The sequence below is a fragment of the Podarcis filfolensis genome, assembly GCF_964270895.1.
Source record: "Podarcis filfolensis genome assembly, chromosome: 9".
NCBI classification, from domain to species: domain Eukaryota; kingdom Metazoa; phylum Chordata; class Lepidosauria; order Squamata; family Lacertidae; genus Podarcis; species Podarcis filfolensis.
In genome coordinates, this window is record NC_139610.1 from 68,745,045 (window position 1) to 68,763,262 (window position 18,218).

The following is an 18,218-nucleotide window of genomic DNA, read 5'->3' on the forward strand; positions in this document are numbered from 1 at the left end:
CAATCTTACTCGGCTACGAGTGATCGCCAAAGAAGAAGACAGGATTGGGTTGCACCTGGCACCGCGAATCCTGCGCGATCCACACACCTGATCACACAGGTGTCAAACTCATAACCAAGGCGGCTGGCTACTCTTTTCAAGTAGGTTCGACGGTCTCTCGCTTTTGGATCAAGAACGCGCGCGTCTCCATCCCGCTCCGACCCGATGCAAGCCAGGCGCGTATTTGGAGAGGCGACAGCGGACCCGGGCGCTCAGATCAAACTACCTCCGCCTCTCTTCTCCTTCGCCTTGCCCCGACGATCAGGATAATAGGAGGGCGGGGCAGGGCTCCTCCTCTCCTCCTCCTGGCGTGCCTCTTCGGCTGGGGGAGGCTCCGGACTCCACCCAGACCCGCCCCCCTCACAGGATGCTAAAAAATGCCACTGAGAGTGGGCAGAGCGCAGAGCGCACAGCCGTCGCGTGGCTGACTCCGTCGTGCCACCGCCGCCGCCTGGTCGCTTGCAGCAGCAGGAGCCACGGGGAGGACAGAGAGAGACGCGCCTTCAACTAAACCGCCAGGGGCAAGGAGGCCACGAGAGGCTCCGAGGTCCGGACATGGGACTCGTGGAACATGAACCGCCGGAGGGCGGCGGATCTTGGCGGAACTGCGCGCCCGCCAGGTGGAACTTGGAGGACCTCTGCCTACGCAGCGTCCCGCTTCCGTGGGGAGCTTTGCCTTAACCCGGTGAGTGAATCTAAAGAGGGGTGGGAAAGTTGAGCGATTCCCCTTTTCCGAGGTGGTCCTGGGAGAACAAACCATTTGGAGTTGTGGGGTTTGGATTGGGAATTCGGGGTTCTGGGTTGGGTGGAGAGAGTAAATCAGGAACCAACTCAGACCTTAATTTCTCACGCCGTTCTTGAGTTATAAAAACGGAGAGGTTCCGGGGCTGAAGGTTCCTTGTAACGCTTATCTAAACGTTTCCTCTTGTCCAGGCTCCCGCATCATAGAATTGCAGAGTTGGACGGGACCACGGGGGTCGTGTTGTCCAACTTCCTGCAATGCAGGAATCTTTTGCCCAGCTTGGGGCTCGTGCTGTACCGACTGAACTATCCCAGACGCCTGTTGTGAATGGCTGTGGCTAGCGGGAAGGGAATTCTGTGCATGCACCAAAGCATTACTTTATTATTATTATTATTATTATTATTATTATTATTATTATTATTATTTTATTTATTTATTATTTCCAGAGACTCCGTGCTGAGAGGTCGGGTACTGAGGATGGATGGGGTTGTTCTATTTCATTTCAGGCATTCACACTTCCCCAAACACCCTACACCTCTTAAGCGCTTACAAAATAAAAATTAAAAAATCTCAATGGGGATAGTCAAAACATGATAAAGCAACAATGGAATTAGATAAAATAACAGCCTTTCCCCCTAACATACTAGATAAGCCCTGGCTTGCTTTGACAGCCTTACCTCCTGTTTACATGGGAGTAGGCCACACCCAGAACTCTAGGAGTTATAAACTTTCAAATCAAGATGGATGAGATTATCATTCCCCTATGTTTTGAGGGCATACAGGGAGGCTACAATGGCACTACAACAGTCAATAAAATTGTGTGCTCAAAAGAACACAGAGGAAATAAACCTGACTCGGTGGAGGGAGGTCTTACAGGAGGCAAGAAGGTGTCAAATGCTGATTGAGGTGTTGAACACTTCCAGTACAGCCTCAAGCAGTGGTTTCCAATTAGTTAAGTACTGCAGATGCCATGTTCTGCAAAAGCTAAGCCATGGACCCCTCTGTTGAAAATTCTGGTAGCTATAAGATAGCTTATGTTATGTGAATGGTGCTGCAGACCCCTAGGGGTCTCCGGACCACCAGTTGGGAACTGCTGGGCTAGAGGATGAAGGAGACCCTTTGCAAGGCTAGGATCCATGAGTTGGTGAAACCTCATAGTTCATCGGGTTTAACCTGCTGTGTTCAATGGGACAAAATTGCTTCTGACAAAAAAGGGCTCCTGCTTAAGTAGCATGAGGACCAGGAGGTGGAGAAGATATTTCCATACTCTGCATGGATGAGCACTTTTCTCCAACTATCCCATTTTACTTGGATGAAAGTCCCACAGGTGTTTGGTGGGACCTATGTGCATCTTTAGAAACATTTGGTCCTTCAGATGATGCTGAACTACAACTCCCAACATCCCTGCCCATTGGTCATGCTAGGTAGGGCTGATGGGAGTTGCAGTTCAGCAACACCTGGTGGGCCAAAGCCTTTCCACTTTTGTGTTGCAGGCGCAGGACCCCTTCTTGGGGAAGGAGGTATTGAATAACCACATTAGCATTGATCGTAGGCTGACAATATTCCTGATGCATCTGAAAATCCCCTTAACTCTGTCCGCAAATCTCCCTAGCCATTGCCAGTTGCCACTGCGTATGATTATGGCACCATCATTTTATGAGGTTCTTTAAAAAGCAACGTAAGAATGAAGGTGGGTCTCTGTCCCAAGGAGCCTACAAACTGAATTTCAGGTGTGGAGAAAACAAAGAGGCTGAGGAGGAAGGGAAAGGCAGGGATGAGAAGAAGTGAGCCTGAAAAACAGAATGAATCAGAATCGATGTACACAGGCAACTCACACCATAAGGGTGTGAAATAGCCTTTCCTTTCAAAGATGCTTCTCTCTCAGTAATGGGACCTGTTTTTCTGGGGACATTTGCTGTTCGAAAGATCTCGCTTGATTTTGTTTTGTACTGAAAACATGTCCACTGAAGGTGGTTGGAAATCGGGAAAAATCTGTTTTAGGTGAAGCAAAAAAACCTCTGCTGGCTGAACCTCGGTTAGCTGTGTGGTGGGTGAGCTTCTGAGCAACTGTTTTGGGTAAAGAGATGTGGTGTTCGCAAGTTTGTGCCACAATATTCTAGGGAGAAAACTGGCGTAGACATGCCTAAGATTGAAGAAGGGGTGTAGCTCAGTGGTGGAGAAGCTTCATTCCCACATTTAATTCTGGCATCTTCAGGCAGGATTGAGAATGTTTCCTTCCTGAAACCTTGGTGAGATGCTGGCTGTCAGTTCTGACAATACTGAGCTGGAGAGACCAATGGTCTGATTGGGTAAAGGGCAACTGACAGAGCTGTAGCTCATTGGTAGAGCATCTGTAGAAGGTCCCACGTTCAATTCCTGGTGTCTCCAGGCAGGAGTGGGACAGAACCCTGTCTGAAATCCTGGAGTTCAATTGCCAGCCAGTGTAGACAATATTGAGATAGATGGACTGATGGTCTCACTTGGCGTAGAATCATAGAACAGTGGAGATGGCAAAGACACTGAGGGCCATCTCATCCAACCCCTGCAATGAAGGAATCTCAACTAGATCATCCATGATAGATGGCCACCCAACCTCTGCTTAAAAACCTCCAGGGAGAAGAGTCAACCACTCTCATGGGAGTCCCTTCCACTGTCGCACAGCTCTTACTCTCAGAAAGTTCTTCCTGATGTTTCGTTGGAACCTCCTTTCTTGTGACTTGAAGCCATTGGTTCGAGTCCTACCCTCTGGAGCAGGAGGAAACAATCTTGCTCTCTTTTCCTTGCGACAGCCCTTTAGATATCTGAAGATGGCTATCATATCATTTCTCAGTCTCCTCTTACCCAGGCTAAACACATCAAGTCCTTCAACTGTTCCTCATAAGGCTTGTTTTTCAGACCCTTGGTCATCTTGATCGCCCTCCTCTCCACACATCCCACTTTGTCAATATCCTTCTTAAATTGTGGCTCCCAAAGCTGGGCACATTACTCAAGGTAAAATAGAGCGGGACTTTTACTTACCTTGGGACACTATACTTCTGCTGATGCAGCCTAGAATAGCATTAGCTTTTTTGGCTGCTGCACATCACACTGTTGACTCATGTTACGCTAGTGACCTGCTAAGATCCCGAGATCCTTATCACATGTACTACTGGCAAGCCAGGTGTTCCCCCCATCTTATATTTGTGCAGCTGGTTTTTCCAACCTAAGTGCAAAACCTTACATTTGCCCCTATTGAAATTATTTTTTGTTAGGTTGGACCCAGTTCTCCAATTTGTTAAGGTCCCTTTGAATCCCAATTCAATGTTCCTATGTTCCATTCCCTGTTGCTTTCTCCTCTATCCAGAAAACAATTTGTTTTGCATTCCAGCACCCAATGCATTAAGCTAGATCTCTCAAGTCACTCATTTTTGACAGTGCTACTGATGGGCCACTGATTTGACTTGGTGTAGAGGAACTTCCTATGTAAAATGTCAGGCAATCAGATTCCTAAGCCTGTCTCTTAGAAAAGGAGTTTGTGCACATTTCCATTAGGACAGAGTTAATGTTTTCAATGCAAATAAGACATTTCCTTCATTTATAATCAGAGTTGCTCTGTGCTTGAGAGATTTAGCTGGGTTTTCATTTGTCTGAGCAGTCTAGCCTGAAAAGTGCATATGTTTTTTGAGAGAGTGTTTTAGAATGGCAGTTAGTAAGCCGTGAGCTGGAGAGAGAGAGAGAGAACGAGAACAACATTTGAGAGCAATGGGTTGGTTTGTATATATGTGTAAATAAACTAGATATCGCAAAGACACCACGGACTCTGCCATGCCTCATTTTTCTGAAAGGAAACACACACCCTGCATAAGAGCCTGGAACCTCATGCTGAATGTAATAGTATTGTATTATATTCTGTATGGCTCCTTTGTGGAAAAGCTCCCTACCTATAAGTAGAAAATCCACGCAGCAGGAAGCAGGCTGATTTGGCCACTTCCATCTTTCAGCTTGGAGTTTGCCTTCTTTTGGACCCATTGTGTAAGAACTTTTAAGCCTCCTTCTTTGAGCCTGCAGTTCCAGACAACGTGCCCCTTTCTTTCCTTTCTGCATTTGTTTTGTTGCTGCTGCTGTTGCTGTTGCTGCTGTTGTTGTTTTGCACCTCTGTGTTTTGTTACTTTATACATAAGGAAAGAAATGTTTTTGTTTTTCTTTTATTGGAAGGAAACACAAATGTCTTTCTGATTGGGTAAGACTTCTGACTTTCTTTTCCTCACCTGACACCTGAAGGGCTGGTAATATATTTTATCACAGTCAAGGGCACCATCTAGGGCGCCCAATTTTCAGAGAGCGGGCTGGGCCCCCTCAAAATCCTGCAGCATCTGCCCATGACGCATCAGCACATCGCACGGCAGGTGTGAGTGACATCAGCACGTTGTGCAGCATGTGCACACATCATGCGGCACCAACCCCCCTCCATCACAGGGACAAGCTGGTGTGCTTGTTCGCCATCATCTTGGCATGCCTGGATGGGCACTTTTGGCGTTTTGCCTTCAAATGCCAGCAGTGTGCGTGCCCAGGACATAGAGCTGGGGAGACATTTTTCTCCCTTTCTCATCCTACTACAACTTGGGGGCATTCAATGAAGTTGAATGCTGGGGGCTTCCAGACGGACAAAAGACAGTCCTTCTTCACACAGCACATAGTTAAATCCATGGAATTTGCTCCTACCAGAAGTGGGATGGCTTCAAAAGAGAATTAGGCAAAGCCATGGAGCATAAGGCTATTACAGTCATACCTCGGGTTACAGACGCTTCAGGTTGCGTTTTTTCGGGTTGTGGACCGCTGAAACCTGGAAGTACCGGAATGGGTTACTTCTGGGTTTTGGTGGTTGTGCATTTGCAGAAGTGCTAAATCACGCTTTGTGCATGCACAGAAGTGCCAAATTGCGCAGACACGGGTTACGAACGCTGCGGGTTGTGAACGTGCATCCCACACGGATCACGTTCGCAACCCAAGCATCCACTGTAATGCATTTTATGCACAGAATCAGTGCTATTTTCTGGGGGGACGCAGGGCGATGCATTCCCTTAAACATTTTGTGAATCTAAGTTGGGCTTCATTGAGGGCCAGTATTGAGGGGAAAATGAGAGTACAGTGGCACCTTGGTTTACAACCACAATCCGTTCCAGAGGTCCGGTTGTAAACCAAAACACGTTGTAACCCAAGGCGTGCTTTTGCCAATGGGGCCTCCAAAAAAATGGGTTGTAATCCCAGAAAAATGTGTTGTAATCCAAAAAAAGGGACACGCACTTCTGGGTTTGACATGGTTGTAATCCAAAATGGTTGTAATCCAAAGCGGTTGCAAACCAAGGTACCACTGTACCCCTAAACATTTTTTTAAAAGAAAAAAGCACTGCATAGAATTATAGAATTGTAGAGTTGGAAGGAGCCTTGGGGATCATCTAGTGCAACCCCTGCAGTGCAGGAATATGCAGCTGTCCCATATGGGGGTCAATCCTGCAAACTTGGCATTATCAGCACCATGCTCTAGCCAGCTAAGCTAAGATCTGTTGGCGACAGTATGTCCCTGAATACCAGTTTCAGGGTAGCACTAGTGGGTCAAGAGCTGCTGTAGGGGGGCTTGTAGGAAAGGTCTTCCATATGGAATTTCCCAGAGACATTTGGAAATTAACCACCCATTTCGGGAAATCTGCAAAATGTCTGGGATCTTGAGGTTTATTGCTCAGCAACATTGAGTTTCATTTCCTCAACAAGGTTTGCGTCTTGAATCTTACTTCTAGAAATATGGCAACAGTACAACATAGGGTCACATCTATACCGTCCAACATTTCTCACATGAAAATAGGGACATTTTCATCTGAGGAATGTTGGAGGGTATGCTGCCCCCTCGGCATCTGTGTTTCTGCCGCCACCCTGCAGGAGATCTCACTCCCTCCCACAACTGACCCTCCTCAACCCCCTATTTCCCCCTGTCCAGCAAAGCATTTCCTACCAGAAGAAGGGCATGTGCCACCACCACCACAACCCATCACACCACAACACACCACACACACCCTCCGCATCCTGAGAAAAGCCTTTACAGTGGTACCTCGGGTTAAGTACTTAATTCGTTCCGGAGGTCCGTTCTTAACCTGACACTGTTTTTAACCTGAAGCACCACTTTAGCTAATGGGGCCTCCCGCTGCACCGCCAGAGCATGATTTCTGTTCTCATCCTGAAGCAAAGTTCTTAACCCGAGGTACTATTTCTGGGTTAGCGGAGTCTGTAACCTGAAGCATATGTAACCTGAAGTGTATGCAACCCGAGGTACCACTGTAATGCCCAAGCCAGGAGGCTGGCAGCAGCGGTCATGGAGAGGCAATGGGAAGTTCCTTTGCAACAGCCACTCGGGACAAGCGCTGGCTCATCTTTCTCTACGGCTGCACTGGCAAGGGAACGAGACATTCTGAGATCAAAGCAGAAGCCAGGGTGACTTTTGTAATTCCAGGACTGTCCCTAGAAAACCAGGACACTTGGAGGCTATTCACATTCAGGCCCTGGGTCTGAGTTTCTCTATCCCTGCATTAGAAGATGTCTTTGGTTAATGATTCTCCCCAGCAACTGAAAAACTGTCTTCTTCTGCTTAAACACCCAGGGAACCCTGGTGTTTAGGAGAGACTTGTTTCATGACTGTGAGGTGAGGAAGACAATGAGGTGAGTCTGGGCTTTCTTGGTAGCAGTGCCCAGTGTTAGAAACTCAGATGTTCTCAGACGAAATCCATCCCAGAAACCCATTCGGTTTCCGAAATGTTTGAAAACCAAGGCGCGGCTTCCCTTTGGTCGCAACAGCTTCTTGCACTCAGCAGAAGATGCATCATAGAATCATAGAGTTGGAAGAGACCACAAGGGCCATCGAGTCCAACTCCCTGCCAAGCAGGAAACACCATCAGAGCACTCCTGACATATGGTTGTCAAGCCTCTGCTTAAAGACCTCCAAAGAAGGAGACTCCACCACGCTCCTTGGCAGCAAATTCCACTGTCGAACAGCTCTTACTGTCAGGAAGTTCTTCCTAATGTTTAGGTGGAATCTTCTTTCTTGTAGTTTGGATCCATTGCTCCGTGTCCGCTTCTCTGGAGCAGCAGAAAACAACCTTTCTCCCTCCTCTATGTGACATCCTTTTATATATTTGAACATGGCTATCATATCACCCCTTAACCTCCTCTTCTCCAGGCTAAACATGCCCAGCTCCCTTAGCCGTTCCTCATGTCAAGTTTGTGGTCAACCAAGACTCCTAGATCCTTTTCACATGTACTGCTCTCAAGCCAGGTGTCACCCATCTTGTATTTGTGCCTCTCATTTTTTTTGCCCAAGTGCAATACTTTACATTTCTCCCTGTTAAAATTCATCTTGTTTGTTTTGGCCCAGTTCTTTAATCTGTCAAGGTCGTTTTGAAGTATGATCCTGTCCTCTGGGGTGTTAGCCACCCCACCCAGTTTGGTGTCATCTGCAAATTTGATCAGGATGCCCTTGAGTCCATCATCCAAGTCGTTGATAAAGATGTTGAATAAGACCAGGCCCAAGACAGAACCCTGTGGCACCCCACTAGTCACTCTTCTCCAGGATGAAGAGGAACCGTTGATGAGCACCCTTTGGGTTCGTTCGGTCAGTCAGCCAGTTACAAATCCACTGAGTGGTAGCATAGTCAAGACCGCATTTTACCAGCTTCTTTACAAGAATATCATGGGGCACCTTGTCAAATGCCTTGCTGAAATCAAGGTAGGCTACATCCACTGCGTTCCCTTCATCTACCAGGCTTGTAATTCTGTCAAAAAAACGAGATCAGGTTAGTCTGACATGACTTATTTTTCAGAAATCCATGCTGACTATTGGTGATCACAGCATTCCTTTCTAGGTGCTCACAGACTGTTTGCTTAATGATCTGCTCCAGAATCTTCCCTGGTATTGATGTCAGACTGACTGGGCGGTAATTATTTGGGTCCTCTCTTTTCCCCTTTTTGAAAATAGGGACAACATTTGCCCTCCTCCAGTCTGCCGGGACTTCGCCTGTTCTCCAGGAATTCTCAAAGATGACTGCCAGTGGTTCTGAGATCACATCTGCCAGTTCTTTTAATACTCTTGGATGCAGTTCATCTGGCCCTGGAGACTTGAATACATCTAAACTAGCCAAGTATTCTTGTACTATCTCCTTAGTTATTCTGGGCTGTGTTTCCTCTGCTGAATCATTTGCTCCAAATTCTTCAGGTCGGGCATTGTTTTCTTTATCGGAGAAGACTGAGGCAATGAAGGCATTGAGGAGTTCAGCCCTTTCTGTGTCCCCTGTTTGCATTTCACCATCTTCTCCTCTGAGTGACCCCACTGTTTCTTTGTTCTTCCTTTTGCTACGAACATACCCATAAAAGCCTTTTTTGTTGCTTTTAACCTCTCTAGCAAGCCTGAGTTCATTCTGTGCTTTAGCTTTTCTGACTTTGTGTCTACACGTGCTGGCTATTTGTTTGAATTCCTCTTTGGTGGTTTCCCCCCCTTTTCCATTTTTTGTACACATCCTTTTTTAATCTTAACTCAGTTAAAAGTTCTTTAGATAGCCACCCTGGCTTCTTTAGGCACCTTCCATGTTTCCGTCTCATTGGTATTGCCTGAAGTTGTGCTTTTACTATCTCCCTCTTAACAAACTCCCAGCCATCATGAACTCCCTTTCCTTTTAGTATTACTGTCCATGGGATCTCACCCAGCACTTCCCTAAGTTTTATGAAGTTGGCTTTCTTAAAGTCAAGAAATTGAGTCCTAGTATGCTTGGCTGCTCCTTTCCGCTGTATAGTGAACTTCAGAAGAGCATGATCACTCGCACCTAATGATCCTTCCACTTCTACCCCACTAACCAGGTCATCAACATTGGTTAGGACCAGATCTAAAATGGCTGTTCCTCTTGTTGCTTCTCCCACTTTCTGGACAATGAAGTTGTCTGCAAGGCCAGTGAGGAATCTGTTTGACCTTATGCATCACATGTTCGGGTTCCAAAAAACATTCAAAAAACGGAAGCATTTACTTCCGGGTTTTCGGAGTGCGAGAAGTGAAACGTACGACAACAGAGGTGTTTGGAAACCAAGGTTCCACTGTATAAGCTAATCTCCAAATGGTACCTTAAACCTAGGTTACGGTTGCCACAGTGGAATATTTAGGCACCTCCCCCCCCCCATGAGAATTATTATTATTACTTCTATTCATTTTTTTAAAGAAAAAAAAACCTTAAGAATAAGAATAAATTTTATTTATACCCTGCCCTCCCAGGCCAGAGCCGGGCTCCGGGCGGCTAAGACCAATAAAATCACAGTAAAAACATAATAGGGGGAAAAGAGGGGGGGGGAGGAAAAGAAAAAAACCCAATATAAAATACAGGTTAAAATGCAATTTAAAATGCAGTCTCATTTTAAAGTAGCTGATAAATCAAGCAGTTTTACAGCACATTAAAACATCAAATAAAACAATCCAGGATAAAACAAATTCAGTCTTCAAGGAAAATACTTCAGATTCTTCTGTAAGTGATATTTTGCTTTCCCCGTATTTATTTAACTTCTTAATTTATAGAGCTGCCCCGTAGCAGAAGGACTTGAGGAAGTCAGGGTGGTGTAGTGGTTACAGTGTTGCACTAGGACCTGGGAGATCAGGGTTCAAGTCCCCACTCAGTCATGACGCTCACTGGGTGACTTTGGGCCAATTACAGCCTCTTAAGTAGGGATTGACTGAGGAAGTGGGGAACCACGCACTCCTTGAAGAAAAAGGTGTGACATGCAATAAATAAGCTCTTTTCCTTACCTGTTTTAGAAACCTGGAGGGGCCAGTCAGATGGCGTTGTCACCAACCTTTCATTCAGAGATCTCAACATGGTCGCAATTGGAATCACAAAACATGCTTGGTGGTTACCTAATTTTAAACACTGGCAGTGCCTAGACTGAGGAATTTACCGCCCCTTAGGAGAACCATCAGCTTGCACATGCAGGAGATATTTCAGGATGGCTTTCTTTACGCAATTTCTCTCTTTTATGGTCATGTTTCTGGTTTCTTGACCTACGGCTGCTGAGCTTGTGTGTAGCTAGAGTTGCTGCTGGATCTGCCTTGACCTATCAAGTGGTTTTTCTTCAAGATATCTATTGCTTTAATATTGTTCTCTGGTTTGAAATACGGCTTGTAAGCTGTTCTGGGTGCCCTACTTGGGGCAGAAGAAGCCCGATATAAATTGTCATGATGTGTTTTGGAGGGCTCTCTCTATAGCCGGTGCCATCAGAGTGACAGGAGCCTATGAAATAATCAGCAGCTTGTGGAAATGTTGTAGCCTTGGGCTAAGTGGTTCATCTCTATCCCACTCTTCAATAAGCACAGCCTGTTGATGGTACTCACCATGGCAGCGCCACATAAGAGTGCATTAGTCTTCTCGCCACATGCTTACAAAGATATGATTGTTAGCTGCTACTATGTCTGATTTGGAGATCTAGTGCGAAAGCCTATCTTGCCAGATGGAGGACACACTGTGGTTCGTGTTTACATTTGGGATGTATAATAATAATAATAATAATTATTATTATTTATACCCCGCCCATCTGGCTGAGTTTCCCCAGCCACTCTGGGCGGTATGAATTAAAATGCAAACCTCACCAAATTTCTCTACCTTACCGAGGGCCATGCTTCAGATGCCTTTAATGTAACATTAGTAGAAACTGTGTCAATCTTTTTCTTTCTTTTTAAAAAATGTTAATAACAGGCACGGAGGGGGTGAATTTTAATTGGAAATGCAGCATGCAAAGAAGAGAGGTTTTCCCCTTCCCTCACCAGCTGTGATACCAGCTAAATTCATTTCCTGCACTGCTGCTAACCTTTGAGTGAGTGGATGACTCTCCTGTTTACGGCAAAGGAGGGAAGCTCCTGGCTTTTCATTCTCTGGCTTTTGGGGGCTCTCTGTTCCCTTCCTTGCTTAGGTGTTTGTACTAAAAGCTGCTGCTGTGCTGCCCCGCGGTCTCCATCTTCTCCCTTATGTGAAGCCAACAGAGGATGCTTAAATGGTCTTTCATCCTCCCCTCCACATTGGCTGACTCTGCTGACTCCTCCCCATTCTAGATGCAGTTGTTGGATTCTTGGGTAAGGAAAGTGCTGGCTCAGAAAGGGCAGGGCTGCTCCTATCATGAAGCAGAGTGAGCCAGCTGCCTGGGCACCACAGTTCAAGAAGGACACTGACAAACTGGAATGTGTCCAGAGGAGGGCAACCAAAATGGTCAAAGGCCTGGAAACGATGCCTTATGAGGAACGGCTAAGGGAGCTGGGCATGTTTAGCCTGGAGAAGAGGAGGTTAAGGGGTGATATGATAGCCATGTTCAAATATATAAAAGGATGTCACATAGAGGAGGGAGAAAGGTTGTTTTCTGCTGCTCCAGAGAAGCGGACACGGAGCAATGGATCCAAACTACAAGAAAGAAGATTCCACCTAAACATTAGGAAGAACTTCCTGACAGTAAGAGCTGTTCGACAGTGGAATTTGCTGCCAAGGAGTGTGGTGGAGTCTCCTTCTTTGGAGGTCTTTAAGCAGAGGCTTGACAACCATATGTCAGGAGTGCTCTGATGGTGTTTCCTGCTTGGCAGGGGGTTGGACTTGATGGCCCTTGTGGTCTCTTCCAACTCTATGATTCTATGATTCTATGCCTCAGGCGGCAAATTCCAAGGGGTGGAGAGCTTACAGAGATGTGTGCCACAGTCTGCTTTGCACACCCTTAGCCGGCGTTTCCCAAACTTTGGTCTCCAGGTGTTTTGGGGCTGCGATTCCTGTCACTTCCGATCACTGGTCCTGGTATCTAGGGATGATGGGAGTTGGAGACCCAAGTTTGAGAAACCCTGGCCTAGGCTAATGTGCTGTCTATTTTCCATATCTCAGGGGGGAAGGGTCTTCTGGCAGTTCCCATACTGTGAGAAGTGAGGTTATAGGGAACCAGGCAGAGGACCTTCTCAGTGGTGGCGCCAACCCTGTAGAACGCCCTCCCATCAGATGTCAAGGAGGCAGCCCTGTATAGGGAACTTTTTAATGTTTGATGTTTTATTATGTATGTTCTGTATGTTGTGGAAGCCTCCTAGAGTGGCTGAGGCAACCCATTCAGATGGGCAGGTATAATAATAAGAATAGAAAAATAGCTCAGTAGTACAGCATCTTCCTTGCACGCAGAAGGTTCTAGGTTCAGCCCCTGGCATCTCCAGGTAGTACAGGTGACGCAGGTGGCGTTGTGGTCTAAACCACTGAGCCTCTTGTTTTTTTTTTTTTTAAATAATATTTATTAAAATTTTTCAAAAATACAAAAAATATCACTTTACGGGACTCCCCCCTTCCCCCACCCCTACCATATTCCCCTTTCATATTGTTGGCCAAACAAGTTCCCCATTCAAATTGAAACTTAATTTGTTTTACAGTAAAAAAAAGAAAAAAAAAAAACCCAGTGTTCTTTCCCCAAGACCCACCCCATGTCATTCCACAATTTCCATTTTTTAATAAAAGAAGCACCCCAGATAATAGAAACAGAAAAGGTAGAGAATAAAAAAATATAATGAATAATAGACCAATTCAGCAAAAAATAACCAAGTTGGCAAGCCTTTGGAGTTTTAGTTCTCCCCCCCCTGTCCCCGGTTTAATTTCCCCCTGACCATCAACCCCTGGTGTCTGCCTGGAATTCTTAAGACCATAAATCACAACTTTTCCCCAGCTCCTTGCTGGCTTTTTCTTTTTTAAAATTAAAAATAAATTTTTTTGAAAATCAAAATTATTATTATTATCATTATTTTTCAAAACTTTAACTTCAGTCTTTAATAAAACTGTAATAGAACTCCCTCCATTGTTCTTTCCAGGTTGTAGTCTGATTTCCCTTTGTTCCTCTGCTAAAACGTTGTAGTTCGAAAGTTTGGTAAGTCTGCAGGGATGGTTGTTATTCAGGGGCAAAACCTTACGTTCAGTCCCTTCCTTTCTTCAATAGAAAAATCTATTGTCTCCTTTAAAAAAACAAAAAAGAAAACACCCTGAAGACGAGATGTTATTTCCGTTTTGCAGCTTTCCCAGAAGATAACCAGTCCTGTAAAGTTCCATTGGTGTTTTTCCACTTTCCCAATCCTTGTAATGTCCCGAAACTCCTCAAGGGGGATTGTTGTATCTTTGTTTCCTCTAATCCAAAAGTCAATTTGTTATCCATATTCGCCATTTTGTATCCAAATTTTAACAAGTTGTAGCAAATTGTATCAAATTTAACCAGCCAAGTTCTCATAATAAAATCCACTCCGCTTTTCGACTTTGACAGCTATTTTGACAGCTGTCAAGATCTCCGACTCCTTTCACCAGGCTCTCTCTTCAGTCACCCCGGTTCCCAGGGGGGGGGGTTGCGTTTCCCTTCTCCAGTTCCTCCTCCAGCACAGTTCTTGTAGTTCCCCATCGTGAAATTTTGGATTTTTATCAGCAATGCAAGCCTTTTTGGGTCTTGGTTTCCCCGTCCTTGTTTTGGAAAGTTTACAATAGGGAGGGGACTGACTTCCTTTTTGGATCCCCCCCGCTCGTATCCAATTCGAAAAAAAAAAATTTTTTTTTTTTCCTCCTTTTGAACCCGATTTCCAAATTTACTCACGGGTTGTTGTTGAAAAGTCCGAATTTTCAATGGAAGAAGTCAGCGCTCTCCGCCGAATGGCATGCGGCTTCGCTCAGCAGGGGAAGCAGAGAACTCAAGGCACCACGCTTCTCCCCGGCACCCGATCCGTAGCCTTTAAAAAGGCTCCTTCACGAGTCGGGAGGGCGCTAACGGTGCAAGCCGAGTCTCCATGTCCACGGCCTCCGTGGCCGTGGTTTCTAAGGGTCCCCGCATCGCCGGTGCGGTAGAACCCAGCCCCTGCCGAGCAGACTCCCTCCGGAGCTCGGAGGGAGTCCGCCATTCGGCGATGGCGCCAACCCGGAAGTCTAGTAAACCACTGAGCCTCTTGGGTCTGCTGATCAGAAGGTCGGCGGTTCAAATCCCCGCAACGGGGTGAGCTTCCATTGTTCCGTCCCAGCTCCTGCCAACCTAGCAGTTCGAAAGCACGCCAGTGCAAGTAGATAAATCGGTACCACCGCGGCGGGAAGGTAAACGGCGTTTCCGTGCACTCTGGCTTCCTTCACGGTGTCCCGTTGCACCAGAAGTGGTTTAGTCCTGCTGGCCACATGACCTGGAAAGCTGTCTGTGGACAAACACCAGCTCCCTTGGCCTGAAAGCGAGATGAGTGCTGCAACCCCATAGTCACCTTTAACTGGACTTAACCATCCAGGGGTCCTTTGCCTTTTACCTTACAGGAGATGTTTAGTGTCTGAAACCTTACAGAGACCCAGCCAGCCAGCATAGACATGGTTTAAGGCAGCTTCTTATCATTCAACAAACCTTCCTCCATCTATCTTAACTTTCCCCCTGAGACATCTTCGTCCCAGGTGTTCCTTGGGCAGTCTGGGGAAGGTTTCGGGACAAAGGTGCAGCTGGTGTGGGACACTAAGATTTCCCGCACGGCACCTAAATGAGACACCCCACTGAATCTGATTCCCACAGACCTTTGGGCAGCCACCATGAGAAAAGGATGCTGGTCTAGATTAACCATTGGCCTGATCCAACCTCCTCCTCTTATGTTTTTACTTTCTTGTGGCAAAAACATGCAAAAGTGATGCAGGCTATAAATAGACTAATTTGTCCTTCCCCAGCCCAAAGAAGCTCAGATACACTGGGATTTGTAAAGAAATTCAAAACTTTGACTTCCACCCCTCCCTCACCAGAAAAAAATGTTGTTTTGTGTTTTTCACCTGAAAATCTGCAGTGATCATTCTACCCATGTGTGCGTCATGGCTTTGAGTTTTATAAGAAACTCTGCGAATATCAAATTTTGATGCACACATGGCATCTCTTCTTGCTTCAGCACTAGCTATGATCAGTCTTGTGGCACACATACACACACACACACACACACACACACACACACATACAGTGGTACCTCGGGTTACAGATGCTTGGGGTTACAGACGCTTCAGGTTACAGACTCCGCTAACCCAGAAATAGTACCTTGGGTTAAGAACTTTGCTTCAGGATGAGAACAGAAATTGCAGCGCAGCAGCAGGAGGCCCCATTAGCTAAAGTGGTACCTCAGGTTAAGAACAGTTTCAGGTTAAGAACGGACCTCTGGAACGATTTAAGTTCTTAACTCAAGGTACCTGTGTGTGTGTGTGTGTGTGTGTGTGTGTGTGTGTGTGTATGTGTATGTATAATTTCTGGCTGCCACACCAATGCCATAATTACATTTTAATTTAGCTGTCAGAGTATTCTGATAACAATTTGTGATTATGCCATTTTTTAAAAGGGTTGTTATCTGAAAACAGCAAAGTGGAAAGCAAATCAACAGATTGGAATATAGTGCTTGGCCTAGTTTTGTATCATTAAATCAACATGAAATAAATAGAGATGTGTTTTTCTTTGACAAAATTAGATTACCTTGTCTCTCTTAATTTTAATTAAACCTTAACATGGGTTTAATTAATTCCAACTTGTTCCAATGTAGCGCTGATAACTTTCTTAGCCGTAAATTTCCACTTAGAAGCAAAAGTCATGAATGTTGGCCAACTAATATTTTACGCATTATTAGTTTTTATGAGTCCTTTGGCAAATGACTTTATGAAATATAGAAAGGATGTAATGCTACGCTATATCCTATAATTTTCTTGTACAGTTGTAATGCTAACCCATAATACTGACTCTTCTCACAATACCATGAGAGCATACATGAAGCTCATTCTTAGCTTTCCCCTAGTTTGAGCACTCGCTTTTCTGTGAGTCTGAGGTTTTTTGGAAATATCTGCATAAAAACCCTGGGAAAAAAATACCTTCCACCAGAGTGGCACCAATAGAGAATGCTGGTCCCTATTTAAAAATGTGCATTATAAAGTTGTTTCCGTTCCCAGGTATTTTCACTTGAAAATTATGTCCATTTCAATGAAACATAGTATACACAAAAAGTATCAGGTGTAATAACAATTATTATACAACAAACCAACAACACCAAAAACTGGCTTATGAATATAAAGGACAATTTTACTAGAATAGATATATAAACTCTTAAACCTACTAAACAATAAGCAAACTAAAGTGCAATGTGCATAACCAATCCTGGAGAGACTAATAAACATAGAATGAACTAACGTCTCTCTTTTTACTATACCGGTTGTATAGTAACCCGGTCATACCTCGGGTTACAGACGCTTCGGGTTGCGCGATTTCGGGTTGTGCACCGCACTGAACCCGGAAGTACCAGAACTGGTTACTTCCGGGTTTCGGCACTTGAACATGTGCAGAGGCGCCAAATCGCAACCCGCACGTGTGCAGACGCACGGGTCACGGGTTGCAAACGCTGCGGGTTGTGAACGTGCCTCCCGCACGAATCATGTTCGCAACCCGAGCGTCCACTGTATTACATTACACGGCTAGAGCAAACATATTGTTCTTCAAATAGTCGTTCACTGGAAGCACAAAGCCATATACCTAGGAGCGGTTGCAGGAAAGCGTTCTTCAGATAGTCATTTGCTGGAAGCGCTAAGCAATATACATATGCATGGTTGCGGGAGAACAACTCCTCACCGCTCCCATGGTGAAAATGGTACAAATAGTCAAATGGAGCCAAATAGAGACCTGTTCTCCGGATATTATCCAGGTTTTGCAGCAAGCTTCATCAGTCAGTAGTGCTAAATAATACAAAATGGCAACACCTTCCATCTGGTTTTTATCATTTATGTACCATTTATTAGATTTGAACCTCACACCTTCCTCCAAAGGAACAAAGTACAGCGTCGCACCAAAGGATTGCAGGCATAGCTGTCAACTTACAGATTTGAAAATAAGGGACCAGCAGGCTTGAAAATAAGGGACCAGTAGCCAAAATAAGGGACCTGCAGCCTCACCTATTCCAGGCACTCCAGTCTTCCTGTCCTCCTGCAGTCTGGTCAAACTCATACTGGTAGCTTCGAGAACACTGTCCAACCAACTTTGTAACCAGAGGTTCAACTGAATAGAATCTGAATCACATGCACCACAAGGCCTATGCAGCCTCAACTTAAGATGGCTCCCCGGCCTGGCTTTGCACTGTAAAGTTTGCAGCAGCACGTGCAACAAAATGGTGTCCAGCATTCAAAAACCCCCTCAGCTTGCATTAGCTAGCCACACACAAGGCATGCAAGCTCCACCCGCCAATCGTTCTTAGACTTCTTATTGGGTGAGCAACACAGCCAAGCAACACAGTTGGAGCCTCCCTCCTCCCTGGCCGGCCAGGAGGGAGGGAGAGGAGCTGCTTCCTTTGAAATTTAAGGGACATCATTTAAGGGACATTTAAGGGACATCCATCAATAAGGGACTGCAGCGGGACATGGCGCTGGAA

At 45.5% G+C, this 18,218-nt stretch overlaps 1 protein-coding gene across 2 annotated transcripts in view; it reads left to right on the forward strand.

The window, feature by feature from the left end:
- Positions 1 to 210: 210 nt before the first annotated feature.
- Positions 211 to 18,218, forward strand: part of NPFFR2 (neuropeptide FF receptor 2) — a 49,128-nt gene continuing 31,120 nt past the window's right edge. Inside the window, exon 1 of one of the 2 annotated variants that reach the window (XM_083571569.1) lies at positions 211 to 728. The gene's annotated coding sequence lies outside the window, so the exon portion shown is untranslated. The remainder of the gene's footprint in view (positions 729 to 18,218) is intronic. The other variant, XM_083571568.1, reaches the window with a different exon arrangement.